The sequence below is a fragment of the Anas acuta genome, chromosome 4 (assembly GCF_963932015.1).
Source record: "Anas acuta chromosome 4, bAnaAcu1.1, whole genome shotgun sequence".
Classification (NCBI taxonomy): Eukaryota; Metazoa; Chordata; class Aves; order Anseriformes; family Anatidae; genus Anas; species Anas acuta.
Genome location: NC_088982.1, coordinates 65,338,802 through 65,351,840, shown reverse-complemented (window position 1 = coordinate 65,351,840; position 13,039 = coordinate 65,338,802). Strand labels below are relative to the sequence as shown.

The following is a 13,039-nucleotide window of genomic DNA, read 5'->3' as shown; positions in this document are numbered from 1 at the left end:
AGAACTCTGGACTCTGTCCAAAAAAGCACTTAAACGTGTGATAAATTTTAAGTATAAAAGTTGCTTTCTTATCTGCCATGTGACTCTGAATTTGCTGGTAGTTAAACAAGTGCTTTGTTGAACTTGGGCCTCACTGCCCTGCAGTTTTCAAGACTGGCCCCATCTGAACTCGATATTCCCACCTTCTGAGCTTTATAGAATGAAATCAGAATGAAATTGTTGGTATCCAGTGCACGGAAGCTAAAGTATTTTGCAATAAGCCTTTCCCAACAGGGAAGGAATGAACTAGATCCATAAATACATTGTTACAAGAGAAGAATTCAAATGAAGCTTGTTCATTTTGCAGAGGATTCATCCTTTTTTTTTTTTTCTTTAAAAATAATAATAAATAAATAAATAAATTCAATGTGTCCAAAGTAGGAAACCATCAGATTCTGATCAAGGAAAAATGCAGGAAAAAAAAAAAAAAGTAATTAGTTCTCGTACTAATACTCTGTAGAATAGCTGCAGTTCTTGACATACATTATAAGTGAACACTGAAACCACTGTTTCTGGGGGCATAGGTTTATACCTGCCTTAAGATAAGAAAATTGCTGATGTTTTTTTACTCATTGTCACACAAAAAGGTTTCTGCATTCAAATCACAAATGCACAAAACAGACAAGAGTAAGAACTACAAGAATGCTTTATAGCATGATACTTATTTTATACATAGAACTAACAGAATCATGATTGCTAATTAGGAAGGGGACAATTCCTTAGCTAGGAGGACATTTCTATTCAAATTAATGCATTCCCACATTCAAAAAGAATTAAAATTATTAACCTTTCCATACTCCAGTTAGCAATCATATTTCCTAGCACCTCAACATACAAATTCAGAAGATATTTATGCACTGCCTGGAAAATGATTTGTATAAATAGTTTTTCTTTTATAAATTGTCTTAGAATAATACAGCCAGACTTTCTGCTGTTGGCAAGAGATAATTCAAATCATTACAGTCCTTCTCATCCAGTTGTCTGCTTATGGAGGAGAAAGGATACGTAGGCACCTTGTGTCCCCAGCAGGTTAAGGCTGCTAGAACTGGAGGGTGTTTTGTCTATGGATCTTGGCTCTTCCTAAAATGTGGGCTTTCCATAATGCATTAGAGCTGTTCTTGGTAGGAAGAATGTTGAAAGTTTCCCATGGAACTGAAGTTGTGCTCTGTGGCTTTTGGCACTGGTGGCTGACAGTCAGCAAATCCCTTCCCTCTGCTACCATCCTCCTGGCCAGAATGGAAATTGGAGACAAATCCACTTCTCTCGAGCTGTAGTGGTTGTGCTATACGCTCTTTTATTTTTTTTCACTCCACAGGCCTATCAGGAAGGACCTGTGTTAATGCCTAGATGTCTCTGGCTTTGTCACTGTGTTGTAGATCTGCTGTGTTACCAGACCTCTGACATCTGTTCAGTGATGAAGGACCACGTATCTCATACACTAGGAGAAGGCCTCAGTCCTGCAAGACTGTTTTCACCCTCTTCCCCTTACTTTGATTTCCAGTAACTTATCTCCAAGACAGAACAACCTTTCTTGCTTCCTGTTTCCTATTATTTTACAGGAAATCTAAGTAGTAATTACATTGACTAAGAACATGTACTAAAAGGTAGTCATGCTGAAAAGCAGAAAAACTTGAGCAGCTTTAGCAAAGGCCAGAAATGCATGCAGTTTTTCTGAGCAGTGGGACTTGTGGAAACAGATTTCCTCCTACAAGAAGTCTCAAGTTAATTCAATATTAGCTTCATGTGAAATGTGAGTTTTCTGGGAGTGGACAAATGGATATAAATTACACAGTTTTATACCTGAGCCTTTTTTAAAAATCATCTAATGATTTGTCTGCTTGCATGCATTAAGAGTGCTGTAGAACACAAGGTTGATTCTTAACAGTCTAAGAGAAGTGGGCTGATTTAACTCCCTACTATTTCGAATACCTGACCATCTAAGGAGCTATTCCTTCCTGCCCAACATGACTTCTATTTTTCAAGCAACCTTCCCATGAAATGATTGTATAGTTTCCCTATGAGAAATATTAATTCATTTCCACTGTCTTTTTTTTTTGTTAGAAGTGCTCTCAAAGAGAACCTCAGAAATTACTTTTCTTTCTAGAGTGGCAGAAAGAGCTTTCACCAACATGCACTATCATTGTTACCTGATCTGAAAGCAAAGCGACACTATAAATTTTTGGAATAAAATTTGAATATGACTTGCGTATTACTTTTTTGTGTGTATGATTTACACTGAATTCACTGATCTAAATTTCTAAAATAACCGATATATATTGGTTATCCAAATTCATCTTAACTTTCTATTTGAACTCTTATTTTGGTATTCCCCCCAATGACATTTGTAATTTCTGTTGTAGACCTTGTTTGACAGGCGTGTGCTTTTAAACATCAGCACATACATGATGAGTCTGGGGAGATAGTTCAGATAACATGGTAATATGAGTAGGAGAGACACATTGCATGCATTCATAACAGCCATTCATTAAAATGTTGGTGTCTTTCTCCCCACAATACAGGGCACAGCTTATTTCAACACACCATGAAGACTGAGTGTTGAAGCTTAAGCAGTGCTAAAGCAAGTTCCTCATGTTTAATTTCTAGGTAAAGCTTTTCTAAGGTATTATGGATACATCTACTAGAACCCCCATCTGCATTTTTGAAGTTACCCACATCTGGACATTATCTGCAGGCCTGATTCTAAAAGATTTGAGTCCTCATGCTTTGTAACACACTTGGTAATTTCTAATACTATTTTTTATTTCTACTTGAAAGCAGAGAAACCAACAGTTTAAGTAATATTTCTCTAACAGAAAAAGGCAGTATACATCCAGTTTTTCCATCTCACTCTAGATGATAATTTTTATGCAGCTAATTTTGATGATCTTGGTTAGGGATTTTATGATTTCAGAATATTTTGAAGGAGTTTTAAATGTGACAGAGCAGAGAATATAAAGGCAAGACCTCTGCAGAGAGATGCTAATAAGACAGTATGTGTAAAACCTACACCTAGAAACTGTATTGATCAGAGAAGATCACCTTAATCATAGATGAAAGAATGCCAATAGTAGTTAAACACAAAGAATGATTAGTAGAAAGTGGAATGATGCTTACATATTACATAAAAGTATAAACCAAGGGTCTGGAAATTTTACAAGATAATAACTACACAAAAGCAGTACCAAACATTTCCAGAAGTACATAACTTAAGAACAATGGTACTGTGATAAAATTCTTCAGTGTGGTTTTTGAGCCTTTAGGGAAAGACAGAAATAAGGATTGTAATAGTAATATAATAAAAATTAACTAAAGAAGCAGTGAAATGAAGTTACAGGCCAAGATGAGGACACACACTTGTTTACATGTCTTACATAACAGCGGTAGGGATGCGTGTAACACAAGATCTCTTCTGTTGCTGTTTTGTTACAAGCCTGAACTAGACTTGGCAAAAGGATGAATATATTATTTGGCAAAGGCTTCAGTTAATTCAAAAGCTGTCTTGGCTTCAATGTAAGTTACAATAAAACATGCTAATTTTGAAATCCCTAGGGAAGAAATATTCTGGGAAGAATATTATTTTGCTTGGAAACTTATTTTTCGAATAAAGAAAACATTTTGTACTTAAAATACTAGAAGATACAGTAACAGCAAACTAGAAAGTGAAAGAATAATTGTGTAAGTCATAACTAATTCATTACAAAACGGCATTCCTTTGAATATTTTTAGCATCACTATTGAGAACATGAGAGTTCAGGAATACACCTGTGCTCTCGAGGAGAAGCATACCAATAGGAAGAGGAAGATTAGAGGGCTTTTGGCCATATCAGCTGAAGTGAGTTCTGTTTGCTGAGAAGGCCAGGGTTGCAGAATCAGAAATATCACCAGATGAGGTCTATTTTGTTTTTCTCAGCAAGTGCCTTTCTCTACCCCACCCCCTTCCCCCAACCTCTGGTTTAGCTTGTACGGTGGTCTGCTTTCCCTCCCATGCTCTCATTAACAAGATCTTCAGTTCATGCTTGCATCTCTCACATAGTATAGCTGCTGTCACCAATAATATATTCTCTTTGATTCCATTCCTCACTTTCTTCCCTCCATGGCCATCCAGATGACATCAGGAAATTTGCATTTCTATCTTAAGAGTGCACAACACAGGAACAACGAAGATAATTCATGACACACGCAACTGGGAATGGCATCACAAGCAAGTCTTATTTGACATATATGCAGGCATGACTTACAAAGCTCTTTTGGCAAAAGCACTGCTCCCAGATCAGTCATATTTCTTGTATGATTTTAGCCATTCAGCTAGGGATTTCAAAGCAATCTTTGCATACCTTTAGCAAAAAGGCATGAAATACGCTGATTTTTGCCATCTTACTCCCACCCCCAGAGGGATTAACATGTAAACACATTTTTTAAAAATTAAACAGACAATATTGGAAATGTTAACATATCTGTACAATACATGTTATTGTGCACTTCTTTGACATCAAAAGTGGTTTCAGGCATGCCTATATTACTCAACATGAGGCATTTGTTGATTGGAAAGCTAGTGTTTGGTTTTATTTTTCATATCCTTCATTTTTCAAGTTAAACCATGTATTTGATTTAGAACACAGCTTGAAAGAATTTTTTGTCTTGGTACATTATTTGGTTCAGAATATTTTCTAGATGTCACTGGTTGCATCCAAGAGCCTCATCAGTCTGCCAACATAAGGCTAAAGCAACCAAAGCATTTAGTCACTACAGGACAGACAGGTGTGACTAAAATTCATCTTCTACTGGTTTTTATGCTTAAGCTGGTGACAGAGCACAAAGCATCTTCAAAGAGTCAAGCCACAATTTCAATGTACATTCTCTGGCAGATGTTTTACTGAATAATCTAAGAAGCAACAAGAGACTTATCCACTTTGTTTCTCCAACATATGTTGATTAATTTTTAAATAAAGATTGCTAGAATGATGTCTTTGTACTTCTCAGACTCATAATAATATAATGGATGACTTGTCAGCAGAAGGGAGTAATGAGTCACAAATGGTGTGACAATAGGGAAAACACATCAGTTTATGAGAGGATTAAATCTGAGGTGACGCTCTTTGCCAGTGAGGAAGATTTGACAGCAGGTGCAAAGCAAATCAAAAATTATAACCTGATAAGAAAGTTAAAGACAAACAGTCCTAATACAGCCACACTTCAGATGTCCAGTATTCAAAAAGTAAAGATCTAGCTCCAACACTATATAAATACAGGTGAGCTCAGTGTGAGGAATAAAATGTTATTGTATCAACAGACATAAGACCCCTGAAGGATGACAAATAAAGAACTTTTTTGATCACAAACAATTAGCAGCTGGCTGGTCTCCCACAGCATGAAGACTGGCATCTTATTTTTTAAAAAAAAAAAAACATTTTATTCTAATGTATGCCACTCTGGAAATAACACTATTATTTATGTAGGCCCCAGTCAAAGACAGCCTTTAATCTTATCAGCAGGAATTTTGACCCCAACATACGGCTGAGGCAAATAGGCTAGTAAGATTAAAAAGTGATTAGCTGCTCACAGCCATGGTTTGAGAAAAGCATTTGTGCGTGCAAAGAGCACATTGCGTATGTTCTGGGGACACCCAGCTGAAGCTTTTCTAGTAGCATTCCTTTGAGAAGGAGGAAGGAGAAAAGGGAAGTACCTACCCAACTAGGTAGCTTCCCCAGGGACAGTGCAGGCACTTGGGAATGGTAGAAACAGGCAAATACAAAACGAGCCAAAAGAGCAAGTGGTTCAAAATTACTTTCTTCTGCCTCTCCCTTTGTTTGCCTTGCAAAGACCAGCTTGGTCATGCTGGTAACTGTTTCAGCAGTTTAAGAAAGTGTAGCTCAAGCTATGCAGACTTCACACCATTCACTCACTCATCCTTTGGAAGCTTTGTAGCAATGCAAAGAAATCACCAAGAAAATAAAATTATGCACTTCCACTTTGGATGTGTATTGTATTTATTAATCTCAATAGGAAATGTAATGAAAAGCAAATGAAAAATGGAAGCAAGGCTACCAACAATACAGTGATTTCTTTTGGTGAAAGGCTATATGGTCAGTAAAGCTTAGTTTTCCTTTCTGTGTTGCAGAATCTCCTGGAGTGATATATTTACTTGTAATAGCTTCAGAAATGATCTTTTCTTTAGTAGCTGTGCATTTTAAGCTGTTCTACTTTTTTTTTTTTTTCTCTTGAAGATGTAGTCCTCTGTATAATACACTGTTTGTTTTAATTTACTGCATGGCTACCTTTACCTGACCAAAGGCAAAGGTCTAGCTGAAACAATACTGAAAAAGCTGTGCTCGAATGTTTTACACTTACAAACTCTTTTTCCAAACCCCTTTCATAACTTTTTTTTTTTTGCACAGACATTTAAAATTCTTAACTTTGTTTGACCTTGAAAAATCCTTAGTCTTTTAAGTTTTTGCTCTAATTTTTATGCACGGAAGAACCATAATTATTGAAAATAGAGGAAAAGCCTTAAATAAATCATGTGCCTTGCTATTTTAGCCTTCTTACACAGTTCTGCAGTATTATTTGTAGTCTTTCTTCTGCTTTATAAACATGATTATGTTGAGGAAAACTGGAGTGGTTTAGAGAGTTGCTGCCCAATCACTCCATTGGAACACCCCAGCTAAGCAGCTTTTGCTGGCTGTGTGAAGGCTTTGAGCGCACTCAGAGAAGTTAGCCAGATTATTCTGAAACACCTTCAGTGGTAATTTAAATTAATTTGGCTGACTGCCTTGAAACAGGCTAAAAAAATTCCCTGAGTCCATCGAGAAACACCACGTCTGGGAAGGCTGGCTGCACAGACTGGTAGAACAAGCATCTGTTTAGCTACACCATCACAGAGAGCCAAGTCAAATTGCCTTCACAAAGCCATCAGTGTTCCCATGCATACATCCACTCTGAAATACATTTCTACTGATGTTTTTGTTTTATTTGTCATCAGGGACTCTGTTCTTTATGTTAACAGATACATGTTTGATATGTAGCATTTGAAAGAGTTTTCATTGGGTATTATTTATCTCAAGTCAAAGGAACATAATACATAACCAGGTACGTCCAGGTCAAAGCAACATCTCCTAACATTAATTAGGAGACAATCCATAAAAGCCTGTGGCACATATACCAGTCCATAACACAGCATTCATCACCATTTTACTTAATTAGAGATTAATTAGAGATGCCTGTTGATTCTGTATTTTTCCCATGAAAATACACTGAAAAATATGTCTTATTTTCTCTTTTAGACACCTATAAAATCACAGGGTTATATTTCCAGTTGCATCATTAACTATGTTATTTAAAACTTAGCTTGTGAACTTGCATAAAATCAAAAGGAAAAAAAAAAAGATAGTAGTTGCAGATAATCATTAAATCATTAGAGGACTAGACCCTTACCTGTGGTGAAGATCCAGACCCTATTGATATGATTTGGCGATGTCACCATTTACTTGTCACTGCTTTAAGAACAAGCTAGTCTTCCGCATCCGCATTGTGTTAAACTGTCCTTCCCAGAGCTTGGTTATGGGGAGACAGGTCAGATCCCTTCTGTGATAAAAATAAATAAATAAATAAATAAAATCATCTGAGTTTGAAGGCTGAAGTGTTTTGACATTATACATTTGTCCATATATGTATACTTTAATACAAATAATACAAAAACACTATTTGATTCACAATCCTTAACTCTCAAATACAGTATATCGTCATAGCTTTTTGCCCAACACTTGAATACTACATGATGTTCTCTGTTCTGAAAAGGATAAATCCCCAGTTTTGACAGTGATGTAAGCACCTGTGTATTCACACCACCTTGAGAGTGGCTGAAGGTGCACAGAAGTCTTGGCACACCTTCCCATATCCTTGCACATTTTACAACAAATATTCTTGACACAGGAAGGGCCAGTCACATGCTATAATTACCTAAAGGTGTTTGTGTTTGACACACAACAAGGGGTGCCAAAAATTTAAGTTTCTTAGACCAGCCCAAAGGTATCATTGAATGCATATAGCACTGCAGAAGATATTCATCCCCATTGTGGAGATGTTAGAACGCATTAAACAGAGTCCTGTGCAAAGCCCATGTATGGAGGCACCTTTAACTTAAGAAAGCATCTGATCCAACATCCTAGAAGTACAATTTGGCCTGGAATCAAAAAAAAAAAAGAACAAATTCTCCACTACCTGCCTTACCAACCAAGACATTTTACTTGCCATTTGCAACACCAAACCAATGTCACATGTACTTCTTTTTTCTTCCAACAAAGTTATCAAACTGGCTTTGATATTTATTGCTGCTGATGTATAAAGAAAAATTGCTGTGGGGTGTTCATACTATCTCAAACTTAATTTGCAGCACAGGCTGCAAAGCTCACAAAAACATCATTTCTTCCTTATAGCAAATTGAATTCCCACTGGATTTCTTGCATTTTCTTTCCTCCTCTCCAGAGAAGTTAATGGGGTGCATCTCCCATTCAAGTTTTTCATCCAGAGCTCCAGCTCTGCCCTGCACTTCTGTTAGGTCTCCTTGAGTAGAGGAAGTTCTGTTCCAAGGCGAATTATCTTCCTTGGAGGATCCTCAAATGGACAAGGAAAAGGGGTCTCTCTAAGAGCCTGTGTTTGAAAGCCCACATGTACACTCTCTCAAGTGGTTAACTTGTATAGTTGTAAAAGATAAGGATGATGCTGAAGTAAAAGAGCCTTCTAAGGAGAGATCTCTGCTTTCAGCATTGGTAAAAGACATTCAGCATGAGGACTGAAAACACTTCGGGCCTTACTCTGAAAGTTAAGAAAAGAAATTATGTGGTACATCTGTTCATTTTTGAAACTATTTCAAATGTATATTTTGCTAGTAAAATGTTTTACTGTTAATACACATCTTGAGGATTCTAAAAACATATGAATCCTTAGATTCTTTTAAAAAAGTTCATATTGATCTAAGTGTGGCAAGTATTGCAAGAAGGGTTCATTTTAAATTATGCAGGGGAATCAGCTTGAAAATTTCAAAGCACATCATGAGATGCTTTGAAAATGTTTCACTCAACCTTCCTACAGCTGAAAACTCCCTCCATTCTGATTTTGCATAAACAAGCTCACCCTGTCCATACTGAAGTTGTAAGGACTACCAAAAAAGTGCTAATGAGGACTTATTTTTTGTGAGTGCAGATATCTCCTAACAAAGAATTTTACTAGTCTGACAAGGTCACTTCGATATAAGCATTCCAACATCTGTCAGCCTGTAATGACTTCTTCTGATCAATAATAACATGGCCAGGTTTGAAACTGGCAACCTAGAGGCAAAAGGCTTTGTACCCTGTTACTAATCTCCTGAGCTTTCCAGCCTCCTCTGAGGTGCTGCTTTCTAATGAATACATTCTACATTCAAAATGACAAATGGCTTCAATTAAAGAGAGATCTTTGGGAAAACATTCCCATTGTTGAGCGGGCAACCCTACGGTATTACTCATTTATTCTTTTAGGCCAGTGGAGTTAATATGTCAGCTCTGTAAATTAAATGTTTCTGTGTGACTCATGAAGAAAGATGCCTAGGAGCCACATCACCCTGGGACACTAGCAGCTCCTCCTGCACTCATGATGAGGTGAGAAGCATGGGTTGGACAAGGCTGGGAGAGAGGTGTGCCTTCGTGAGTGCTGTTATTTACAGAATTGAAGCTGTGCCTCTATAAAGACATTATACAGCTGTTACAAGTGTCAATTATCAAGACAGCAAGGCTTTGCAGACTGCAATAGCAAGGGAACTGAGTGAGCTCAGTCACCAGGGGAGAGAAAGTCAGCTGCTTCAAAGGTGCAGAACTGAGGTGAGAAGGGCAACCCCTGCCAAACTGAGCATTTCAGAAGGAGTTTTGCTTCTTTTCCCTCATCAGATTATTGTTCCTACTGTTACCTGGTGCTGTGGAACACAAGCTCTTTCTTTCAGCCCTGGTTGCTGGCAGCAGATGGAAAGCTAGTGCAGGGCCCAAATGCACAATAACCTGCTTTGTGTGCCACACAGGCCTCCTGGCCACTTCTTCAATGGCTTGCTTTTCAAAGTTAAGCCTTTAATTCAGATATTCAGGGTCCAGCCTTGACATTCTGTCTCAGGCCTGAGGTCAGGTGAAAGCTCTGCAGATCACAATATTCCCTGCAGATATACACTGCATGCAGCCTGAAGTACACATGAGCCTAGGAGCAGCAGCTCCACAAAGAAGTGAAGAATCAGGAAGATAGACTATATTGAAAGAATTAAAGATCCTTACCTTGATTTTAAGCAACAAATAAACAAAAATCAAAGCACATCATTGTGGTAGGGCAACAGGAAATGCAGCAAAATTTACTTGCTCACACAACTCGATTAAGTGTAAACTTTGCTGCTTAAGCACACTTGAGCGAGCTGAATGGGGGCAGAAGACGACTTTATAGCAACACTGAAGCTTTTGGGCCTGAGCTCTTCACTGCTGAGGCTTATGGAGAATTTGCATCCACACTGCAGCCCCCTAAATCCTCACAGTTACTCAGGCTGTGACACCAGTTCTCCCAGCATGACCTTGTCCAGCCCCACCAGCTTCCACCCTACTTCTGTCTCACATACCATTGGAACAGCTTCACTCAGTGTATGCTGCCCTGAGCTCCACTGTGCAAAGAGGTCTTCACCTTGCTCTTCACCCTTCTTAGAAGTGCCCCAGTCTTGCCGTATCGGGTCACCATTTGAATCGTTGCTGGTTTGCAGGCCTATTATCTGTGCATTACATTTCACTAGCATATTAAGCTTAATAATGAGAGGCAAATTGTGTATAGTTTTAGCATCTGAGCTGTTCTAAAATGGCTCATAACTTCTACTAGCATAAAAGACACAGACCCGGAAGGCTGTGGGAAAGCAGACCAGAAATTTTAAAGTAGTTAGAAGCTAGTCTGGAAGGCTATATTGTCTGTAAAAATCCTCTCAGGCAAAAAAGACTGTAAAAAAGACTCTCAGGCAAGAAATAACATGATAGCATTGGGACCTCTTCTATTTATTTGTGATGTTGCAGTGAAATAAAAGCTTTCACTCCCCCTCTCCATATTGTTGTTAGAGTTTTCTATAATTTGACTTCAGTAAAAGGTCATCCCAGTGACCGAACTCACTAATTCCCATCTTCCTCTTCTCTTTCAAGTTCAGGGGCTGCCAACTCCATACTGACCTCAGCTCTCTGTAAAGCTTTGAGAGGTCATATTGATAGAGTTCAATTTGTATCAAGCAGGTTTTTTTTTTTTTTTTTTTTTTAAACCTAATGAGCTTCAACAGAAACAAGTCAGAAATACTAAAAGGACAAAAGATGATTCTTGTTGTCAACTGAATATCTGAAGAGGGCCCTGTATAGCTGAACTGATGCTGTTCTGCATCCCTATTATGTTCATTTCGATAGGAGCCCAGAGAATAAAACTGCATTATCAGTTCAAGTGGGATCCTAACCAACTGAAATCCTCTAGACTTTCTCACTTGATTATACTTTAAATTCAGAAAAAATAGTATCTACAGGTCTTGTTCATTAGCAGTAATGCCATTATTAAAGAGATTCTTTAAGTGGGAGAGCATTTATGCAAATTGAATATCTACAATGACACAAAATTAGGTGTTACAATAGCACATGCTAAATGTTCAGGTATTGCTATATTCATAAATGTGAAATCAACTACCTCAACTTTCACTAGGAAAGCTCTACCTATCATATAATCAAGTGGCAAAAGTTTTTAGTACTAAAAAGCAGTGAACAAATAGTAAAAGACCACACACTTTAGTCTTTTTTTTTCCTGTGTGTCATGCTCTGTGTTTTCTAATTGTAACAAAGTCAAATACACAATAAAGCTTTCCACTAATGATTTAAGGTTCAACACAATGGGGGAACAGTTTGACTTTTGGCCTGGCTTCTTGTTTGTGTACAAAGTGATTCTACACCATACCATTGACTGAATACAGGGTGTCCAGCACAGTAAACATCAGCCTCCATTTACAGAAGTCCGTTCAAATGAGAACTTCAGAGGTTCATCCAGCAATCCATTATATCACTCAGTTTAATATGTCTACCACCTGCAGCACTACAGTAGGCAGATATAAAACCTTGACCTGAAGGGATATTCTCATTCTGACATTGAAGATCTGGTGCTTAAAAGCTAGCTTAGCAAGCTTTCTTTGTGCTATAATTTATTTTAGCTTTGTTACAAATTTGATTTCTATGATACTTCTACTGTTCGAAATACTGAGGAGTCTGTTCAGATTTACAGGTCACTGATCTGTGCTGAAAGTATCTATTATGATAAGCACAGGAATGAATGGAAAGGAAAATTGTCTATCAGCACTTCCAGAGGGATGAAGTTCTCAAGAACATCAATCTTGAAAGTTATAAAACAGCTACATTTTGCAAGCGCAGGTCTGAGAACATTTCCCCATCAGCTCTAGTAAATTACACCATACTTGGGTGTATGTCACTATATTGTCATAGACAGAAACAAGGCATCTGCAGAATTTGAGAGTGAGAGAAATGAATGCCAGTGATAAGACAGCAATTCAATGGTAAATGCATTCACTTCCATTTGGAAGCAACTACACAAAACAGTCTGAACTGCAATTCAGAGATGTTGGGAACATCCAGAGTGCTTTAGCCTGAAGAAGCACCCGAGAGTATACGGTCACTTAAATAGCAGTTCAAACAGAAAAGAGGTTATTTAAAGGCTTAAGGTAATTTAAGGATTTTCTTGAGGCTTACACTGATATTGCCATGGCACCTGCTTTATTGTTCACCACTGCTTCTCACATCATTTTTATAAAGATGATTCAAAGCTCTAACCTTAACAGAAAAAGGTACAAACAAACAAACAAAAAAAAAAAAAAAAAAAACATACTTTATATGGATTGATGCAAACTTTTGCACAAGCTTCAGTCCTATAGTTTTGTATTGCATGTACTGGTATGGCTAATTGGGTAATTGATACG

General features: G+C 37.7%; 1 long non-coding RNA gene across 4 annotated transcripts in view; it reads right to left on the bottom strand.

The window, feature by feature from the left end:
• The window catches only part of LOC137856391 (uncharacterized), a 42,362-nt gene that overhangs the window by 27,274 nt on the left and 2,049 nt on the right, over positions 1 to 13,039 (bottom strand). For 2 of the 4 annotated variants that reach the window (XR_011096420.1, XR_011096418.1), the window contains exon 2: positions 7,471 to 7,620. This is a non-coding gene — a long non-coding RNA (uncharacterized lncRNA). The other 2 variants (XR_011096419.1, XR_011096417.1) reach the window with 2 other exon arrangements.